This window comes from Sminthopsis crassicaudata, chromosome 3 (genome assembly GCF_048593235.1).
Source record: "Sminthopsis crassicaudata isolate SCR6 chromosome 3, ASM4859323v1, whole genome shotgun sequence".
Taxonomy (NCBI): domain Eukaryota; kingdom Metazoa; phylum Chordata; class Mammalia; order Dasyuromorphia; family Dasyuridae; genus Sminthopsis; species Sminthopsis crassicaudata.
This window is the reverse complement of record NC_133619.1, coordinates 86,327,144-86,350,442: the sequence shown is the minus strand read 5'-3', so window position 1 is coordinate 86,350,442 and position 23,299 is coordinate 86,327,144. Positions and strand designations below refer to the sequence as shown.

General features: G+C 34.9%; 1 protein-coding gene across 1 annotated transcript in view; it reads right to left on the bottom strand.

The window, feature by feature from the left end:
* Positions 1 to 9,417: 9,417 nt before the first annotated feature.
* Positions 9,418 to 23,299, bottom strand: part of LOC141561889 (uncharacterized) — a 242,897-nt gene continuing 229,015 nt past the window's right edge. Inside the window, exon 6 of the mRNA XM_074301972.1 lies at positions 9,418 to 9,534. The gene's annotated coding sequence lies outside the window, so the exon portion shown is untranslated. The remainder of the gene's footprint in view (positions 9,535 to 23,299) is intronic.

Here is a 23,299-nt window from a genome sequence, read left to right as displayed (position 1 = left end):
ACTCATTGCCAGAGCTAGTTAAATATTTGGGAGGCTCAAAAGGAAAGTGTGGCAGAGAAGAGATAGTAGACTACCAAATCGAAGATCACAGAGCCATTGTGCTGATTTCATTGTTGTACCATGTCAGGAAACTGAATCACTTCTATTTGATTGTCTTAGGAAGATTCTCTGACAGGAGAAGATACCAGACACTGGGGTACTTTTTGAACTAAACTGCCAAGTATTCAAAATCTACTGCAGAGGGCAAAACTCAGCTGGGCTGGCCACCCTGCTTGAATGCCAAATGTACGCTTGCCAAAAAGACCACTTTATAGAGAACTCACAGAGGTCAAGTGCTCACAAGGTGAATCAGAAAAAAGTGATACAAGGTCATTCTGAAAGTATCTTCTGAAAACCATATAATTAATTGTATGACATGGGAGACACTGGCACAGGACTGCCCAGCATGGTGTGCCCTCATCAGAAAAGGTACAATGTCTTATGAAGAAAGCAGAATTCAATTGGATCAGAAGAAAACATGAGATGTGCAAAATAAGAGGATCTATCCCAAATGTTCATAGGGACAATTTGTGTCTGCCTTGTGGCAGAGCATTCCAAGCTCACATTGGTCTGATCAGTCACAGTCAGACCAATAACTTGACTCTTCACATGGTAATGTAATTTTGGTTTTCTTTAAGAATGAAGGACCACAGTCAAGCAATCAAAGCATGTATAAAATGGAAGTCGATAGCAGAAAGAACTAGAAACTAGATTCCAACATGTTGTTTACAAAAACCACACTTGAAACAGAGAGATACGTACAGAGTAAAAATAATGGTCTGGATCAATAAATGTTTGTTGATGAAACATTTTAAATATTCTAAAACATTCCACTTGGCTTTTAACGATAAGGTAATTTTATCAGTACAACCTATGGGATCGCCTAGTGAAACAGATATTACTTAAGCAAGATCTCTGAACTTGGAATAAGGAGCTACTGAGATTCAAATACTTATTATTACAGATTCATCGATTTAAAATTGCAAAGAATCTTGAAGGTTATCTAGTCAAACTCCTTTATTTAACAGATAAAGAAAGCAAGATCAAGAAATATGAAGCAATTTTTTCAGTCACATAAAAAGTTCATATTAGAGCCACAAGTCAAACTCCAATTCTCTGACCAAATTCAGCCATTGCAGAATCCTAAGTGCTTAACTCTAACACCCTCAGATTTTTCATTTGTAAAAGGGGATCATTATATTTGTAGCAATAATCACACAGTATTGTTGTGATTTTCTTCATAAGGTTAGTGTCAGACATAATTATTATTACTACAAATGAAAAAATATAGAAATTAGGTAGTAGTATTGTGAATAGGACTAAAATAAGGACCAATGATTAAGGAGAACCAAGTGAGAAAACATAAGGGACTAAAAATAAGAACAAATCTAAGACCTCGATCTGGAGAGAACCTGGTAGGGAACAGGAATGGGGGGAGTGGGGTAGAACTAGAAAGATATTGAATGTGTATCAGAATAAGTCCACACATGCACATGTAGAGAGGAAGAGAAAGAAAGAATTGGAGAGGAAGAAAGAAGAAAGGAGCAAGGAGATAGGAAGGAGAAAAAAGAAAAAAAGAAGAAGAAGAAAGAAGAAGAAAGAAGAAGAAGAAGAAGAAGAAGAAGAAGAAGAAGAAGAAGAAGAAGAAGAAGAAGAAGAAGAAGAAGAAGAAGAAGAAGAAGAAGAAGAAGAAGAAGAAAGAAGAAGAAGAAGAAGAAAGAAGAAGAAGAAGAAGAAGAAGGAGAAGAAGAAGAAGAAGAAGAAGAAGAAGAAGAAGAAGAAGAAGAAGAAGAAGAAGAAGAAGAAGAAGAAGAAGAAGAAGAAGAAGAAGAAGGAGAAGGAGAAGGAGAAGGAGAAGGAGAAGGAGAAGGAGAAGGAGAAGGAGAAGGAGAAGGAGAAGGAGAAGGAGAAGGAGAAGAAGAAGAAGAAGAAGAAGAAGAAGAAGAAGAAGAAGAAGAAGAAGAAGAAGAAGAAGAAGAAGAAGAAGAAGAAGAAGAAGAAGGAGAAGGAGAAGGAGAAGGAGAAGGAGAAGGAGAAGAAGAAGAAGAAGAAGAATCAAGGATTGTATTTTATGTGGAAGACATCACAAAAAAAGTAACCACTCACCATTACTCTTTTTGTCTCCTGGTTCTCTGTCAATTCTCCACCTATATGTACTATATTTCATTCAGAGATGCCAAAGTACTAAAGCCCCATTTTGCTACTCTCTCAATGTTCCCAGGGTTCAAACAGTATTTCAAGATTCAAATTAATACACTTTCCCCTTATCCCACAGTATGATAATGTCTGAAAATATAAAAGGACTCAAAGAGGGTTAGATAAATTCATGGATGACAGAAGCCAGTGTAGGCATGGGATCTTTTCTTGTTCTTCTAAAACCTTTCTTATTATTTTAAAGATTCAACAAACAGTGATTTCTAAATAACTTACTTCAAATCACTGTGAAACAAAGAAAGACAAGGGGAACAACGATTACTTTACAAGTCAGAATACTTAGCTAACCAATCTGGAGTAAAATGCAGAACAAGAGGCAGCATCAGTCTGACTTTGTCCTTGACCTCTAAGGATGGATTTGCACCTGTTCACTGCTGAAAGGAAAGGAGTGGGTGGGTGGAGTGGAATAACAAGAGAGGTGCTGTATAATTAAGTCAAAGGGAAAGAGAAGGAATATCTCAACAAGTTTCTCTTCCCTTTCTTCTCGACTTTGGTCTCAAAGTTGAAGCATTCAGGATATTGTGAATTCTGAATTTTGCCAAGACTTAGGCAACTATTAATTACTCTTCAAGTAGAATGCTCTAGTTCATAAGGACTAAAGAAACAACACAAAAACACACACACACTTACCCTACATATGGCTATGGAAAAAAAAAACAACCTAGGATCTTTCAAGATTCATTTTTAATCTTTAAGTGTAACAAAAGGAAGGGTAGGAAAATATCCCTTGAGGTTATAAGCTGTTGAAAATAGAAGTTTCAGACTGAATGGACCATGAGTTTGACTGAATATGACAATTCTTATGTTCAAAAGATTCTTATTATAGAGTTTATGGTATTTTATATATGAGTATTTGGTATTTTGATTCTTATTATAAGGTATTGGAGAATGATATTTGATCCCTTCCCTATAATTCCAGAAATTATAGGGAGAAAAGTGATTTCTACAATACTCAGGATCTAAGCTTTTAAAAATAAAAATGAGCACAGAAAGCTGCCCTCCAAGAAACAAAGAGATGGACAACCAAAATGATTTTCCATCCAAGATATTAAATTGCTTACTCACAATAATGAAGCCAGCCTGTGGCAGTTCCTGATTGGTCTCTCACAGAACTTTTCTGAACTGACTTGAACAGATGGAGGAACTGTACGGCTAAAATGTGATGGATATATTTAGCTACCCAAAGTCTGGAGTAAAACCAGAGTGAGGATCAGGAGATCAAATCCTTAACAGTAAAGGCAAAACACAGTTGTTATGGATTTTTTTTTCAGTTGAATTGAGTATAGAAGAGTTCATTCTGAAATACACTTTAGTGTAACTTGACCTCCCAGTGATTCTTTTCTTCTTTCAGCATTTATTTTAAATTTGCTATTTTGACCTTTCTCTTCCTTCAACAACAACATGAACTTTTGTCTAGCTGAGTGTTATTGTTTCCAAAATTATTAGCATTTCTACAATAGTTTTAAATTTTGAATCTGCTTTACAATAGGCAGGCAAGATACTATCGGATCAGTCAACTATTGAAAGAAAGCAGCTCTTTCTTAATGACGACTGACAAAGTTTATATATTTGTATTTTTATATGTACATATAATGGAGAAAGAGAAAGTGATCTTTCTCTCTCATATATATGTGTGTGTATACATATATATATATATATAAATTATATACTAATTACATTAATATGATATATATCTTATAAATCTAGGGAGACCTGATTTGAAAAATTAACCACCTCCTTGAGAATCCTGATCCCCAGAGATGTCATTCTTTTCCCCACCAGCAAGTCTTGTCTCATTGGTATTCCAAAGTTTCAGCTTTTTCTCACTGCTACTCACTTAGGTTCTAGGCAGTGGCAGAGATATTTTTCTTCTCTCCTTTTCTCTGCTACTCAGCAATAATATATGACCCTTCTATAGAGAAAATAATATTAAAGGAAGGAAACAAAACATCCAAATATTCAAATGTTTCTGTGGCATTATGAATATGGATATACCCCATGAACATACAGATAGTAAGCCATTCATGCTTATCAACCCTGTGCAATTCTTCTTCATGTCTTCCCATAACTCTGTGTGTGTATGTATGTGTGTGTGTGTGTGTGTGTGTGTGTGTGTGTGTGTATATGTGTGTGTGAATGTTGGGGGCAGAGGCAACCTTCTCACTTTTTCCTGATGTTACAAGAAGCACATGGATTATACATTGATTATCCCTCTCTCATGATGTGATCAGTCCATTCTATGTTGAAATTAAACAATTTTCAAATGTTATACTTTACTCCTGTTTTTCTCATGATTACTTATTTACTGCATAGCCATTAATATGTGTCTGCCTATTGTCTTCTGCATGCTATTCATTTTTATTTCTTTGAAAATCATAAGCATACAGTATAGCTCATAACTGTATACTATCATGAATAGGATATTGGTATTTAAAACATTATGGGAGAAGTTTGAGACCTATGGAAAATAAAAACTTCGTAATTTCCTACCCCCCCCAAAAATAGTTAAGACCACTTACTTCCTACTATTTAATTTTGGGCCCAATTTATTGCCTCTTTTCTCTAACTATTCAGAACAAATTACCGATGGTTAAGTTCTAGACATTACTCCTATGACAATACATAATAGTTTCATCAAAAGGCATTATCCATTCTGCAAATGTGGGAAATCCAACCTCATTTGAGTGGTTACAGGTCTTTTTCAGGTGATTTTGCCATATTCCAAGATTTGTTTTCTTTATTGTTCTTCCATTTTGATTTACAAATATTCTTAAAATAACTTTGATTAGTTGCTATCTCAAGCTTTAAATCAGTTTATCACTGTTTCATTAGATTTTATGAGGCAATACTTTCTTACAATTACAACAATTATTATCAATAACTCTTTACATAGATCATAATGCAATTTTCTGAATACGTTGTACTGATTTGATCTTTAACTTAGTTTCTGATGCTCTAAATATGAGATCCTTATATACAATTACCAACAAATAGACACACTAGTGAAGGAATTAGTGGAATATTAATTTTTATATTCTTGCTGTAAATGAAAAACAATATTTTTAAAGAAGCTAAAAAAAAAGAGAACTTGCAGGTAGCTTTTTTTTTAAATAAAAAAGCTTCAGCATAGTTGCTTTTACCATTCACCTAAACAAAGAGTGAAGGAAGAAATTGAGTCAGAGAAGGTTTACATCAAGATTTCATGAATATTTTCTTTAAGAAAAGAATCCAAATATACTCTACCATACAAGCACAGGGTATTTTAACAAACAGAAAACAACTCCATAATGATATGAGTTCACAGTGAGGAGTTCCTAAGAGTTGGTATTCTAGTCCAGAAGTTCCTGATTGAAGATGAAGTTCTGTAAGTTGTTTCAGCTCCATACTGATTCAGAAAGTTATTCTTGAATCAGCTGTCTGTGTACAATCAATCTCCATCTTGTTATAACCAGAATAACAGAATAACAATAAGTAACTTTACATGCTTACAGTGACACTTCAGGGAAAATATTGGTCATACATGCCAACCCATAGCAAATAAGCTTCACTCTCAATTCTTCCTTTCTTTAATGAGTAGGTCTCCTCTTTTTCCAGGTCTTGTCTTCAACTTTTTTATCATTTCTTTTCTCTGATTGGAGGATTTTGTTTGTCCTGGCTTTCAGGAATCTGTTTATCAACGCCTTCAGGTCAGGATATAAGAACATAAGATCTTAAGGTAGGAGGCTTTCTCCTAAGTTTCAGAACTCCTTCTCCTTCACCAACACTATCTTTAATTCAGGAGCTTTAACCCTACCTCCTTCTTGAGTCATTAATATGTAAAATCCCTAAAATGTAACATCTCTCCATTCTAAGTTTTTTTTTTTTCACATTTCTCTCTCTCTCTCTCTCATCTTCCTTCTGGAAATTCTATATTCTGCACCTAATTCGTTTTTTTCCCCTATTTTTCTTGACCTCTTCTTTCTATTCCTGGCTGATCTGCCCTCCACAAATTACCCTCAATATAATTAATGGCTAGATTTGTGACTGATGGTTATGTCTCATGCTCAAACTACTGCCCAAGATGAACATCACACCTCAGAGCCCATGAATGTAGGTCTCCATGTCTCCCTCTTTGAGTTTAGCTTTCCTACAGACTTGTTACCAGCATAAATTTGCTTCCCAGAATGCGTCTCTAATTTAGGACTGATCCTATAATTCTTGATGGTCTGCCCCTAGACCTCAACATATTGGCTGAGCTGAAAGTACAGACTCTCTGGACTCAACAGCCTCATAATCAACCTCTAACCACCGGTTTTATGTACCTCATTTCTCTAAGTAGCCTGAATATGACCTACACCTCCTGCCTTCTCAGAGGAACAGTTCAGTCAAATACAAGAATAGAGTGAAACTTTCTAAAATAGAAAATTTGCATATAGAGAACATTTCTTTTCTCCATTCATAGTAGGATGAAACATTAAACCCTAAAACTCTTAGAAATAATTGAATAATAATCATTACCCTGATTTTATAGGAAGGATATTGAGGTGCAATGACTTGCACAAAGTAGGTATTTAAAAACATGTTTGTTGAATTAATTTGAGGAACAATGGAGTAAAGCATCTTGTAAAGACACAATTCACGCTAACACCACCATATAACACCTCTTTCCCACAGCCAAAAATTTATTAAAAAAAAAAAAAAGAAAGAATTTGGAAAAAAAACAGATTTTTGTATCAGATAACATTATGCAGGAGATAATTATGCATCTTAAACATCTTTAAGGCTTCCTAAGTTAAGAACTCAGAGTTTGGTTATTTCTTAAATTTCAAATATACCCATTCCCAATTTTTTGTTTACAGTGAATTTTTATAGCAAGACAGCTCAATTTGTGAATTCTGGCCATTGGATATTCAGCCCTCTAATGAGACTATAGTAACTATAGTATGCTTTGGTTGTAAAGCTTTGTGACATTTAAGAGTATTTACCTGATATATTTAAAAAACAGAGAATGCTTCTCACATAATGAAAGATGCTTATTGGATACATTTCCTAAATATACTAAGAAAATTTCCTAAGTGATATATTTTTCTTTATAATAGAATAACACCCTTTTCTGTTCTTTGATGAGCTATTGTTTATAAACTTGAGTCAAATTAAACTATGCTTAATTTAAATGGATTTACAATATTTTGAAGAAAGCTGTCAAATAACATACTTTTCCCTGGAGGAAATAATCCTGAATTTTTTTTTCCTTTGATGCCTCTGAAATCTCACAAAGCAATTAGGATTCAACAACTTCTAATGTGACAATTCCTTTGTTTAGCATATAAAGTATTTTTCAATATATCCCTAAACTAATTTTGAGCTTTATTACATGTATACCACGGTCTACCCAAACTGATGTCCTTACTAGCTCTACTATTTGGTCCTCACATGCAAGTTTTGGCACCAGCCCCATCTCTGCAGTATGAGTATATTACATCTGCTCACCTCCTTATCCCTTAATGTTTAGTTTTCTTCAAACTTCACCACAAGCAAGTACAATCTTCTGCAAAAAAACATTATCTTAATGCCTCCACTTCTAGTATCTTCCCTTCAAAATTACTCTGTGGCTATTTGTGTGTGTGTGTGTGTGTGTTATATAAGTATACACACATGTGCACACATATATAGATGCATGTAGACATATGTATATATGTATATATACTATCCTCCTACAGGGACCCAGTAATCAATTCATAAATTTGTCTGATTGAAGAAAGAATGAGTCAAGAATCCTTCCTTGTTAATGACAAAATTATCACTATACTTAGTTCATAATCAGCAGTGACTCAGATAAAAGCATTAATGACACGCTTATCAAACCTGCAGATGACACAAAGCTAGAAGTAATAGCTAACAGTGCAATGGCACAGTTAGAATCCTAAAGAATATGGATAAGCTAGAATACTGGCCTGAATTCTAAAAAGGTAAATGTGTTATGGATCAATCAACCTCACAACTAGATGATACAGTCATGGACAGACAGTAGTTGTTTCATCAAAGATATGGGAATTTTGGCGGACTAAAAACTTAATATTAGTTAGTGCTGTGATGTGGAAGCCAGAAAATTTAATGCTAATTTGGGCTGCAATAAATGGGGCACAGAATATAGGAATGAGGGTAGTGCCAATGTACCCTGCCTTTATAAGACCTCATCTGGAGTTTTTTGTTTGTTTGTTTGTTTGTTTGTTTCATGCACAATGGATTAAGAAAGACATTTTCAGGCTTGAGAGTGTTCAGAAAAGGTCAGTAAGGATGATGAAAGACATATGATAATTGGTTGAAGAAATCAGGCATATTTAGCTTGGCACAAGGAAGAACCCAAGGAGATATGATAATTATCTTCAAATATATGATGGGCTAGTAAATGGAGGAGAAATTAGACTGTGTTTGATCCCAGAGGTCAGGACCAAAAACATTGGGAGGAATTTTCAATGGGGCAAATTTAAGGTTGATACAGGTAAAATTTCCAAACAAAAATGTGCAAAAATGAAAGGGGCTACCAACTCAAAACCTCTTTGGAGATCTTCAAGCAGAAGCTGGATGACCACTCATGGAATATGTTATAGTGGAAATTTCTTCTGTACATGATTTCAACAAGATGGTCACTGAATCTCCTCCTGTGCTGATATGTTGTGATTCTGGCAGCTGAATATATGTTTAATGTCTTAGGCAGCTCAATAATATGTATACCACCAGTATCTGCCATCACCAATATCACTGCCATCTAAGAACACTCACATACACATAAACAAAAGCATGGGATATATTATCCGAGAATAACAACATATTGAAATGAATCTATTACAGTGATTTTTTTCTCCATCTCTGTCTCTGTATGTCTCTGTCTCTCTTTCTTTTCTCCAGCATCCTTCTCTTTCCTTCCCCTTCCCCAAACTCCCCCATCCTCAAGGACAAATAGATCTGTGCAACTGTAATAAAATGGCAAAATCTTTAAACAACAGCTAAGTAGTTCAATATTCCCCAGTATTTAAAGTGCTAGCTGTAGGTGGTCTCTAGAATGAGCCCAGAGCTGTGACCCTCACCAAATGACTTAAAAATCAACGGCTTCCTTTCCCTACAGCCTAACGGTCTGCTTTGGTTATTGTCACTGCAGCTCATAGACCTTGTACAATGGCGTACCTTCAAAAACACCCAGTAGTTTGACTTCAACTCTTGGACTTCGACCAGTAAAGAGTAGTCCCGAGTAGCTACGTCAGTATGCTTCAAAAAGGAGATCACAGATTGTCCTGGCCATTCCTGTAGCAAATGGAAAGAAAAATAAATATACCGCTATACAAAGAGTAGCGATTTCTTTGAACTTATACATGTATCATTCTCAGTACCATAAATTTCACTTTGAAGAATCTTATAGACTTCTAGACTTTGTAGGCAGTTAGTGACAGTGGATACAGCACTAGACCATTAGTCAGAAAGAACTGAATTTAAATCTGATCTGAGACACTTACTATGGGATTCTGGGCAGGCAGGTCATTTAACAGCTACCTGCCTCAGTTTTCTCATCATAAAACAGGGATAAAAAGCCAGCTACTTTTCAGAGTTGTTGAAGATAAAATGAGAATAACAGTTATAAAAAGCACATTGCAAACTTAAAATTTAAATATAAATTTGAGCTATCATCAATCCAGTGGAAATATACTAAGGATATTTATAATACAATAAACTGTTGTTGTTCAGTTGTTTCAGTGGTATATAATTCTTCATGACCTGATATAAGAGGCTCTGCTATTCCCATTCTTAGCTCACTTTACACATAAGGAAACTGAGGCAAACAGAATCAAGTAATTTATCCAGCTAGCAAATATCTGATCTAAACTCAAAAAGATGAGTCTTCTTGACTCCAGGCCCATTGCTCTATCCACTGTACTGCCTAGCTGCCCCAATAGAGTAAATAAAAAAGGACTAATATGAAAGTTGTGGAAAACTTTGCATTGAGAGCATGAATTGGTCCAATGATTCTGGAAAGCAATTTAAAATTATGCAAAAAAAGTTACTAAAATGTCTCAGATTTAGGCATATTCTGAAGGAGATCAATGAAAAAAAGAATATTTTTAATAACATTTGTTTTGTAGTATTAAAGAGTTAGAAATAAAACCGGTACATAGCAACTGGGAAATAGTTGAACAAATGGTGATACCTGAATATAATGAAGTAATTTTGTGCTATGAGAAATGATGAATATTATGAATACAGAGAAGCATGGGAAGATTTGTATAAATAGATGCAAATTGAAGCTACAAAAACCAGAAAGAGCATAAAGTGTAAAATGAGAAAACATGCTAAACAACAAAACAATGAAAAATTGAATGCTGACAAATTAAAATGACCAAGCTTGGCTTTAAAGAACATAGGAAAAGATATCTCATATTACTTCTTTATAGATGTACGAGATTGTGGATGTGGAATTTTTTTCAATAACTTAATTAATTTTGAGGAATTTCTTTTTCCTCTTTTTATTCTTTATAACTATAAGAGATGGTTCCCTGAGAGGAAGATAGAAAAAAAGAATTAAAAGTGATATAAAAATGAAATAACAGTAACATTTTTAAACAATATCTACAATGTACCTTATCTTTATATTTCTTTCTATTCTCAGTAACACTTTTACTCAGTTATCCCCTAATTCCATGTTTGGGTGGTCTTGGGTCCCTTAGAATCAGAGCTCCTGCCCTTGCCTAATCTATTCAGTGTTAACATTGATTCTATCACCATGACATCACTAACTTGGCATCAGAGGATTCAGAGCTGAATTAACTTCCAGATTAAGAAATTCTATTTGGCATCTTCCCGGCAACTTACAATATTAGATAATTGTCCAGGTCACCACAAGGTTAAGTTAGAACCAGAACAGAGCAGGACTTGAATCTAGGTCTAAATTTCTGGTAAATCCATTAAATCACACTGCCTCTTAAGCATAGAGTCACATGTAAATTCCCCTGGGGGAAAAAAAAGCTTCCTCTAGGTTTCATTGGCTCCCTGGTTTTCAATATGCCCCCCAAAGATTTTATTTTATTTTTTGAACATGAAGAGCTAAATAAGGGATGAGCAGGCCCAACTGTTTATTACTCTTTCAGGGGGAAAAAAAAAAACAAGTACTAAAATCTACTTACAAATAAATGTTGTCACCACTAGTGTGGATGACTGAAGACATGAATACATTTTACTGGCCTGAAAGACACCAGAATGTGTTTTTGTTTTCCTGCCCTTGCCAACATTTCCATGCATCAAAAAGCTGAAATTCTGGGTATTCCCCTACTTTGAGGTCAATGAAGACTCCCCCCTAAAAAACAAGGGACTAAAAAGAGATAACATTTTTGCTATTGAAAAAAGAAATCTTCTCTCAGCTACAAATTCTTCCACAAGAAACATTCCCCATATAGCATCTCTGAATAATTTTAAGAATGCAAAGGTTTCCAGTGTACACTCTCCCAGGTCCAAAGGTAAGTTGTGTTATACTCAGTGAATCAGTTGTTCTGTGGCTCATAATGGCAGCCTAGATACACAAGGGTAACTTGTGTATCTGCTCTCTACTACAGTCACTGAGGAATCCATACTCATTAGCTGGTTTTGTCCCTAAGGCTAGTCCTTACAGCTTTCACATTAAAAAAAAATTTCCTCTTACATAAGACACGAAATTTTAAAAAATCCCCTCATAGATATCATTGAGTCACTCAATTACCTCTGAGACAGATATAAATTATGCATTCTTTGATTCTCTTTAAAATTTTAGAGGCACATGGGGACAGAGAAGCATCTCAATGGTACTAAAAATATAAGATATTCCAGAAAGAAACAATAACTTGTATGATATTAACTGCTACAAGAGCTCTGAAGGCTCCCTGCCTGGTCAAGGGAAACGCATAAAGTACAGAAACCTAACAGCAGGCTTGCATGCTAATGGCTGCTGGTGACAAGGACTCATTGAATGTCACTGCTTCACATACTATGTGCTGTTCATTTTTCTTATCTATGTGACCTCTCCTTTCCAATGACTGATGGAACTCCTGAGAATTAGCATCTCTCTCTTTCTGGGCATCTGCCACCAGGAAGGCACTCAGAAGTGTCTATTCAACAACCCTTCCGATTCTCCCACCCTCCCCCACCCTAGCCACAAATAAAATAAACAACCAGCCTACTCTCTGGGAACGAGGAAGATTATTTCTCTTATATTATGGGAAAAGCTCCTTGGTAAATCCTCAGAGCTGATTAGGTTTCTATTTCTATGTGCTCCCAAGTCTAGCCATCACATGTGTGTTCTGATTTCAGAGGTGGGCTTAATATGTTCATAATTGGTGTGAATAGAATGGAAGAGCTGTAGCTGCAAGAATAAAGAAATTTCAGTGTTCTAATGCCCTGCTGCTACGATGACCTATTTCACACTAACATCTGTTCAGTGCTGATGAACCACTCCAGATGTAAGCTGGCAAAATCACACTGGAAGAATGGTGTGCAGACAGCCACCTAGTGCTGCAGATGCTTCCTTCCTTGGCTCTCACTTAACATGTGCCTGATTAATTTTTCTTCTACTATGTCAATTACTTGGCTTATAAAAATATCTCGGAAAGTTTCAGAATCTTTATATATTGTTCACCTTAGATTTTGCTGATCTTGGAAAAAGCAGAAGGACAACATCCAAATAAATGAGTCCCACAAGACAAACTTAATTTTTAACATCAGCCTTGGGTAGTTTCAGGTAAGATTTTGGAAAGTAATGATGAAGGAAAAAAAGTCAAACTTCAGGATCTTAAATTAAACGTTTTTGTGAGATTGAACATCATTAATTTTTTTCTTGAATTAAAACAAAAATATTAGACTACTGTTCAGATGCTAAAATGTACACTACTCTCACCCAAATACATGCGACATCTGTGTAAAATGCCTTCAGCCCTTGACCTAATAAGATTAGTGACAGGAATATGGATGACCAGAATAGCCAACAAAATACAAAAACCATTCTGTTCATGAAGCACAATATTTCTCCTGTCATTTAACCAATTTCCCCCCCTCAAAGTGACAAGATGGACTGCAAATCTCCAAGGCTAATGCTGCATTTGACAGACTATGTGCTACTTAAAATACAATAATATATGTGTCAATCTAGTAGGAATGACAGAGGTCATATGAGGAACTTTTCAGGTAGGTTATGGTATTAAAAGGTTATAAAAATGGCAATCAGGAAAGCAACGAACCATGATACAAAACATTTTCCCCCAACAAATTATCAGAAAATTGGGCATTGTCATAAGGTTATACAAAACTCAGATCATTTCATAGCATATATGATTTGACTTTAAGGGTACAATTCAATGATTTTTAATGATACCAATGTGTTATGTCAAAATCAGGACCACAATGGAAGTTGCTCTTCAATATTACTAATATGGATATTGGTGCTAAAAATGGAACATGGAAGGAAAATCATTGTTCTTTCTAAAACTTTTTTAAAATCAGCATTTAGATTTTATCTTAAAAGAAGTTATTTGTATCACATTTGTAAACCAATGGACAGTAGTAGTTAATGATAAAACACAGGATTTACACATAGGTGAAGAAAGGAAAGTATTGGAGAAAGAATTAAATATTTGAAAAATAAGCAAGGCCAAGAAACATAGAAGAGAGTTTGGACCTAGTTGATTCATATGGCAAAAGGAATCTTAACAAGTTCAAAGAACAGAAAAGCAAATGAAAGGCAGATGCTAAGAAACATAGCAAGGGGATGGGAGAAGTTAAGCCATATTAAATTCAGGGTAGTCTAACCAAGTTCTGAAAACTTTTTAGAGATAATACAAAGAAAATGATATTTGCATGTATCTTAGCAGTTGGCCTTTAAAACTTTCTCAAATATAAATACTTAAATCAGAAATAACAACACTAGTCCACAGAAACTTAAGAGTAGGAGTTTTTAACTTTTTTGTACCACATACCCCTTTGGTAGTCTGGTTAGGCCTAAGGACCCCTTTTAAATACATAAAGTAACATATATAAGATTATAAAAGAAACCAACTAAATAGAAATAAAGTTACCAAAATATAGTATTAAAAAAATAAACAGACCTCAGATTAACAATTCCTGCCTTAGAGCATGGAATAAACAAATAAATAAGGAAAGCTAACAAAAAGAAAATTGGTCATTGTTATATGTGTACCTTGGACTTCAGAAGAGATCATTTCAATAAATCCACAATCAGTATAGGAAGAATCTCATTGCTCATCAAGAAGGAAATCCTGCAGACATAGTTGAAACTGATAAGGAAAAAAAAGGGGGAACTGTTGGGATTCTAAACAGATGAATGAGACTGCATAGAAAACTCAACAATGAAATGAAAATTTTAAGTCAGGGAAAAGAGATGGAAGTGAGGTTGAATGATAACACATGACAAAGAAGCCAGAATTATTAAACTTTGCCAACTGAAGAAGTGTCAAGGGACTAAAAAAAAAAAAAAAAGCAAATACCCAATTTTCATAAAGAAGGAAAAAAATAGACACTTTATGTTAGAGGGTAATGAACTTAACATCAATTCCTGGCAAAATTCCTAGACTATATTATTAAAGAAACAATTTGTGGGCATGTAGAAACAGAAAAATTAAAAATAAGGGTGGGTTCAACAAGAACAAGTCATCTTAAACTAACATCATTTCTTTCTTGACAGAATTATTAGATTTGTAGATTTGTATGTAGTGTGTGTAAATTTCAGTAAGACATAATTTATGAAAAACCTAAAGGTATATTGACCACCTGATAATACAGGCAGATAGAATTGTACCTGATTGAATGACCAAACTTGGCCAAATTATTGTCAATGTGGAAGTAATTCTCTGATGAAATACAATAGCAATTTGATCCTCTCCCTGGCCCATTTTACATTCCACATTTTTATCTATGGCTTACTTGAAATCACTCCTGCTCATCAAATCTGCAAATAATGCAAAGAGTGGAGTTACTGATTAAAAAAAAAAAGTCACTGAAAAACTCACAGAAAATTGAGTATTTGAGGTTCTGAAAGTATAAAGGGTGAAGAAAATGTTGAGTGAACTGAAACGAGTGAAATATTTTTATGTCTCTTGAACATTCAAGGAAAAACCACATGTGTTCAAATCACAGGCTGATCTCCCTGCTTGGAAATGAGAAGCGGATACAGTCTCTATTTTATTGGGATGAATGAGTACTCCTTAAGGGATGAAATAAATACTTCAAGAGGAAATCAAATACAAACTTCTTTCAGGAGGATTAGAAGGCAAAAGAATGTGGGACAAAAAAGGGGGGGGAAGGGCTGAACTTTTGGCAATAGTTTTAATCAACCTTCTTCCAAATGGGACAGTCCTTTCCTGAAGGAGCTCATAATCTAATGTACATAGGCTACTATGTACAAACAAGATATCTTCAGAATAAAAGTCCTCAAAATGTCAGCCTGTTGAGTCTGATGTTTTAAAAGATGGTTTATAAGCATTAAGAAATATAAATAGTGATCACAAAGGAAGTCATGCAAGATTAACCTTGTCTATTTTTTGACAGGGTTAATGGTCAACACAGTTTAAAAAGTTGTATCATTATATATAAGATGGATATATGTGGCCTGGACAAATAGACAATTGTTTTAAAAGACGGTTGAACTACTGATCCAAAGAACATTAATTAATGGATTAAATTTAACCTTAAGGTAAGTTTATAGTACAAACACTTAGAAATGTGTTATTGGCCCATCTCTGTACAATACTTTTATTGATAACAGAATGATTATAAGTAACACAAAACTGGAATACACAATCATCTGGGTGAAAGAATTGAGATTCCAAATGTTTTCAATTACTTAGAAAAATGATAATCTAATCAGATGAAATTTAATAGGATGTAAAATCTTATACTAAGGTATTAAAAATGTACAATATGTGGGAGGAGCAGATAGATATTATGTGAAAAAGATTTAAGGACTTTAAAAGGATTTTATATAAGAATAGAATTACATAATTTTAAACAAGTAGGGTGATCTTTAGTACATTGTACTAGATTGTACACTAAAATAAAACCTCAACTTTCAAAATAACTTTATTATATATTTAAAAGGCATAGGAAATTTTTCATGCTAGATTTGCTTTTTTATTTCATAAATAACAAACAAATTTTGAAAAAATACATGGGTATAGAATGCAATTGAAGAATGCTTGTATCTAAAGAGCAGAATTAAAGAGCAATTAGGAGAGAAGAATCAACTTAAGAACTGCAAGATAGCAACCACAAATTTTAATTATGCATAACTAACTGGCCTTCTCCTGAGACCACTGTGACCTGAGGTAGGCATGCTTGAGAGAAAACCAAATAGCCAAGAAGGGGTTTTCAAGAGTACAGCTGTCAGTGACCTTGTAGCTCAGACTCATCCTTGTGAAAACTAAGCAACACATCATGGCAAATAGAACTTTTCCCTGGCTGCATACACAAAATACCCAGATATACCAGATACCCATAGATACAGAGCTATACCATAAAGAAGTCTGACTTGACCCTCCATCCTGAAAAACATAAACTTGGTTCTTCTATAATAGAAATTAACAAACCAGCCTTTTACACTGGGAAATATTCCTATTTCCCCAGATTTTATGAGTAACCATAGGGAATCCAAATATAATAGACAGATATAGTGTTTAATACATATATACATACACATATATACATATGTACGTGTGTGTGTGTATAATGTCACTGTGAATAAGCTTCCTGTGACTGAAACTTAATACATGAGGTCCTAGTAGACGTTCCCTCTCTCTCCCAAAGAAGTAAATTTGCCTAAGAAAATATATCTATTTATCCACCAGGAGAGCTTATTCACCTAGAAGAATATGACCTATTTTGTCACCTTCAGAATTATTCATTTATACCACATCAAACTACATTGAATACATGTTGTAATGAATCATTTTTGAAAGAAAAATGATAATGGTTATCACAAAAGAAGCATGTAATGAAGAACTGTTATAAAATATGACAAACTTAGCTCTGAATATTCTCTGGAGATATATGCAAGAAAGATTAGTTTGGGGCATGCACACACATACACAGAGTTTTTAGAACAGAGCTGACTATTTTCTCCAACTTGTTCACACTTACCTGAGGGACCACACAGCAAAAACCAGAATTGAAGGGGAGTGTGGAGAAGGAGGAACACGTAGTCCAGCAATTAACTATTTCTGCTGAGACACGTGTAAATAGCTACTTGTAATGCCTTGGTCGCCATGGAAATCAAAAGACAAATTGAGTGTGATCAATTTAATCAATCAACCATTTATTATGTACCTACTATATGTATAGCAACCCAGCATCTAGATGGACCAAAGGGAGTAACTTGAGAAGAGAAGTCTTTTATTGAATTTAAGGAATTTAAAGAGACCTTTGGTGCAATAGGGTCTATCTAGTTGACTTCTCACAGCTGTTCCCCAAGGCAAGCAAGAGAAGCACTGCCAGAATTATCTTGTAATGCCTGTCTGAATTCCTTTCATTGACAAAGTTATCATGAGCCCACAGTTACTGCATCCAATCAGAAGGTCAAGCTATGATGTTAACCCTTACAGATTATTTTTCTCCTATAAAAGACTACTGGTACCCCACTTTTCTGCAGATTTATTAGGACCTGCCATCCTTATGGCAGCAAGTTTTTGGAACTTTGTCTTATGGCATCTTATCCCTTGTTATAGCAGTTAATTAAAGACTTAGCCTACATTAATGGCATTCTTCCCCCGTGTTAATGGAAATGTCCACTAGAGAACATAGTTCTCATCTTATCTCTTGTTAATAGCTAAAACTCCCTTTTAGAACTTAAGTCCACCAGCTAATGGCATAATAATAAAATAAAAAAATTTCTTCTTGATTTGGAAATGATCTAAGCCTACAAATTCTTTTAAGATGCCTCATGACACCAACCTGAAACCCCAATATACTTTTTGGAATCCAACCCCTCCTCCCCTTGAAGAGTCCCAAAGGGAGACTCTATGGGGAGTCCCAAAATCCCAATATATTTTGAGGTTGAGCATTTCTACATCTCTGAACTCCATCAAAACCATCTTTATTCACAAAGAACTTACAGTGGAGACAACAGCAATTTCATATAAAAATCTATGCAAAACATATATAAAAAAGAATAAATATACATATTGTAAAGTAGTTAAATACAAGATGGTTGGGAGGGAAGAGAGTTGAAAGGGATGAGGAAAGACTTTATCCAAAAAATGGTGGTTAAGCTGCATCAAAAAGGAAGAGAGGGACTGAAACAAAAATAAGATGGTAGTGGGTGGGGAAGTTCATTCCAGGCTTTGGGGTTAGCCAGCAAAAGCACAGAGGTAGGAGATGAAGTATCAAATGTAATGGGGGGAGGGAGGAGAGGCCGATTTGTCTGAATAGTAGAGTTGGATGTGGGAGGAGAAGAGAAGGAAAGTACACACAGTAATACTCAATGAGGCTGAAAAGATAGGGTAGTGCCAGGTTCCATGAGTTTAAAAGCTAAAAGAGAGCTTATATTTCATCCTAGAGGCAATGGGAAACCCCTGAAATTGGTTGAATAGGACAATCACATGGCCGGATCGGTACTTAAGGAAAATTATTTTAGCAGCAGTGTGTCAAGCTTCAACTAGAAAGCAGAAATGTCTTGCTGGATCATATTCAATACCATTTTTGGTAGATTTAATCATCTATCCTCTGAGGGGTTTGGGGGAAAGAGAGAAAGAAGAAAAATAAAACCTCTAAACACTGGAATTCTTTTGACACAAATATGATCACACAACTCACAAAATTACAGGATCCTTAGGACTCAAATAATACCTTTGAGATCATCTAATCAAATTCAACAATAATCTAAACATTTATTAAGTGTCTAAGTGAGGCACTGTAAAGATAGAAAGAAAAAAAATAATCTATGTCCCTACCCTTAAGAAGAATATATTCTGCTGGGTATAAGAGATAGACAGAATAGAGTGGTCCTCAAACTTTTTAAATAGGGGCCGGCTCACTCTCCCTCAGACTGTTGGAGAGCCCAGACTATAGTGAAAACAAGAGCTCACACTCTGTCTCCGCCCCTCAGCCCATTTGCCATAACCCTGCGGGCCCATAAACATCCTCAGCGGCCGCATGTGGCCCGCGGGCCATAGTTTGAGAACCCCTGGAATAAACAGACAGATAGATAGAAAGAATAGCAATTCTTTCATTTTATAGAAGACAAAGTCTGGGATCTCTCTGAGTTCACAAAGTTAGCTAATAGTCCAGGTAAAACCTGGTTGTAACCAGGCTAAACTATATTCCTAAAATGGTCTGAGATATAGTCATGTAAAAATCTTCACGTGTAGGAAAAAAACAACGTTAGGAAGTCATTGATGGTTTCTCTAGTCTTCATGAAACGAATGGAGAAAAACCAGTTTTAAATTTTCATTTCCTTCCTCAAATTCATTCCCTTTCAGAACTTCCATCTCCTCCTTTATTTTTTTTTTCTTGGAAGTCAATGATAAAGGCAAAGACAGGGTAAAATCCTAGGCATTTGATCTCCATTTTCACTCTAAAATAATCAATCAAAATATATTTCACTCAGTATACATTTTAAAGCATATTTTTATTTAGCTCACTTGACTTCTGTGCATTGGGAACCCCTTGGATTTCTTTTATCCCCAATCTAATCATGTAATCGAAATATTACTGCATCTCAGCAGGGAACATACCATCCACCTCTTCCTACAATCTGAAATCCATTTTATTAGACTGCTCTTATGAGGCTTTTCCTCCCTTCCCCCTGTCCCATTAATCCCTAAACTCTTCTCAGCAGGATCTAGCTAACTATCTCTTAATGTTGTTACTTGTGGGTTACCATTTTTCATGGAGGCTGATGTCAGGACCCTGGTGATTTCAGGAAGGGGCTGCAACAAACATTTCTCAGTGATTAGCCTGAGATTCTGCTCTGGTCTTCTTCACTACCAGTCTCTTCAGAGTAAAATACCTGTCAAAGAAGTTGACTTTTTCTCTGTGGGAAACTGCTTATGAAAGAAAGTCTCATCACTTTTAATTATTAACCAGAATAAGGACAAAGCTAATCATAATTGTATTTAGAGGCTTACTAAAAAAGTACAGGAAGAGTTTAGGGAGTATATCCTAGAAATGAATCGCAGTGTAATTAATGCATGGACTGACCAAGGAGAGCTCAATTCCATGAGAATTTGGTGACTATTCTTGTGGAAGAGCTGTTATCATGAACGAAAGATGCTCAGCACTCCTCCTCAGAGCAGGTATAATTATTCTGTGGCTGACTCTGGCTCATTAACTGTGTGGTAAGGAAACAGACTTTTGATAGCATCTGACCTGGAACCAGATAAGTATTCAAAAGGCACTAATTGGTCAAAGTATTCACTTTCTCTTTATTACTTGGCTGAATTTAAGTGAGGTAACAAGAGCTGATGTAAGCTTCAAGTTGGGGCTGTTGTTTGTCCTTTGTACTCAAAGACAATCATGACATCAGGGAAGTGATATCATGATGTGCAAGTGAGTTGGATTTAAATGAGGGAGGACTGTGCAAGGTTACCAGCATTATTCTCTCCTCCAGAGCTTTCTCAGTCCAGTGGCCACATATAGAGCAGAATTACTGGAGATGGATGCAGTGGGAGACCTTGACCTTTTTAAGCTAAGATCTTTAACAGGTTTCAGTTTGATAGGCAATGTCCAAAAGTTAGCTAACTTTTTTTAAAAAATTGTGTCTATATTAACATATACACCAAGAACTTTTCCCAAAAAAATTACAAAGAGCATAGGGTTTATATGTGTGTATATATATATATATGTATGTGTGTGTGTGTATGTGTGTGTGTGTATGTATATATATATATATATATATATATACATATATATGCTTATTTGTCAAGTACATGAGGTATACCAAAATTTCATAATTAAATGCTTGCTCTATACAAAATCTGTGGCAAGTACTTGGCAAAAATAAAGAAAGAAAGAAAGAATGGCCCCTGACCTCAAAGAATTTATATTCTCCTGGGGGATATAACATGTTCACAGTTGAATGTAAAGAAGATATATATAAAGTTATACAAAATAATTTTGAGGAGAAAAAGCACTAAAAACTAAGGAGAACATAATCATAAAAGAACTTATGTTGGAGGAGCCCCTGGACTGTGCTTTAAGTAACTAGGAATTCTTTGAGCCAGAGAAGAGGAGATGAATTTAAACTGTCAATTGTTGAAATGAAAACAAAAAGATGACTTAGTCAGCAAACACAACTTACTTGCCAAGTGGAAAGATGTGGCAGCCAAGGGCAATGTAGATTTAAAATATAAATCTTACAGACAAGAAGAATGGTAGATTATAAATATTATGATCTAATAAAAAGAGAAAAGTTGTAGTAGGTTACACTAGTTTAAATAAAGCTTGGAAAGAGCCAACTAAGTACAGTCACCCCAGGGTAATTAAAGGATGAAGCTGAAAAGGCAATGCATAGACAAAAGATGGGAAAAGATCAACAAAGATATTTATAACAAATTTTCTTCAACATCAAAAAGAGGAGACTTTCCCCATCTGATTCTAAAATCATAATATCAGATGCAGTTGAATAGTAAGTTAATGATGGTATTGAAGTAGCAAAGAGAAAAGCAGCTCAACTACACACAGAGAAAGTTGAGGGTATTGAAGAATAGATTCTCAAAGTATCTAGTGGGAAGGAAAATGCCAAAAACATGAGGGGGAATCTAACAATATTTTATTGACTAAAAAAATTCACCAAGAAAACAATTATTATCCCCTGTGACTAGTATTCCCGAAGAAGGAAATGGCAAATCAATCAATGGCCAATAAGTTGGCCAAGAAAACTCTATATGGAGTCATGAAGAGACAGATGCAACTAAATGACTAAACATCATCTAACTCCATATATGTATATAATTTTATGAGAATCTCCTATACACTCATCAAGAGCATCCTTGAAGGGAATATTTAAAAGGCACAGTGAGAGTTACACAAGTGCTATTTCCACAGCAAACCAAGGCCATCTCCAGTCAACTTGATACTGGATGGTCCTGGAAAAGAAAGTAAGGCAGGTGACCTTGAACAGATTCTCTTAAATCCAATTTACTTGCATGTCATGGTAAAACCACACTGATGTCATGGTTGTCTTCCAGAACAAATAATAATAGTTTTACCAAAATACAATTGACTGAAAGATGTAGAGAGTGCATATTACCACTGCACTGAATTAGCTATTTTTTAAAAAAGCATTTATCTTATTAGAGCATATTTTGAAGGGGCTCTTCTAGCCACAAAAATCTGGTGAATGTCAAAATTATGTGTGATTCCTTGCTATAACAGCAAAAATAAATGTATTTTCTGGTTTTCTGACAATTAATAAAATTTGAGATATAAAATAAAGTTAAAGCTCATCGAAGGTATTTACCAATGGCAAAATGCAAATGGAAGGACTCCCTGTAGATGGTAGTTTCTCCAATTATTCCTGTTTTGTTCTCAAAATACTAGTAGGGATTTAACTCAAGGAAATTAATAAATAAAAAGGTCCCATATATACCAAAATATTTATAATGATACTTTGGACTTCAGCAAAGAACTAAAAATAAAGTAGATGACCAACAATTAGGAAATAACTAAACAAATTGTGTTATATGAATATAATGAAATATTACTGCTCTGTTAAAATTTTAGGAAAATTATGAATTCCAAAAAGCATGGGATGACTTAAAATGATGCCAAGGGAAGTAAACAGAACCAAGAAATTTATATACAGACATTGCCTATAATAACATGAAGAGAAAGAATAATAATAAAACAATTGACACCAAAGAAGAAATATGAGAATGCATTTCCTTCCATTCTTTGCAGAAATTGTGGAGGAGAAAAGGTAAAAGATATGAGAAATGAATATAATATATAATATCAAATTTGGTTTATATATTGGTCAGTTGCACTGCTGTCCCCCGCCTTTTTTTAATTTGTTGTGACAAAGAATGGCTCTCTGGAACAGGGGTAA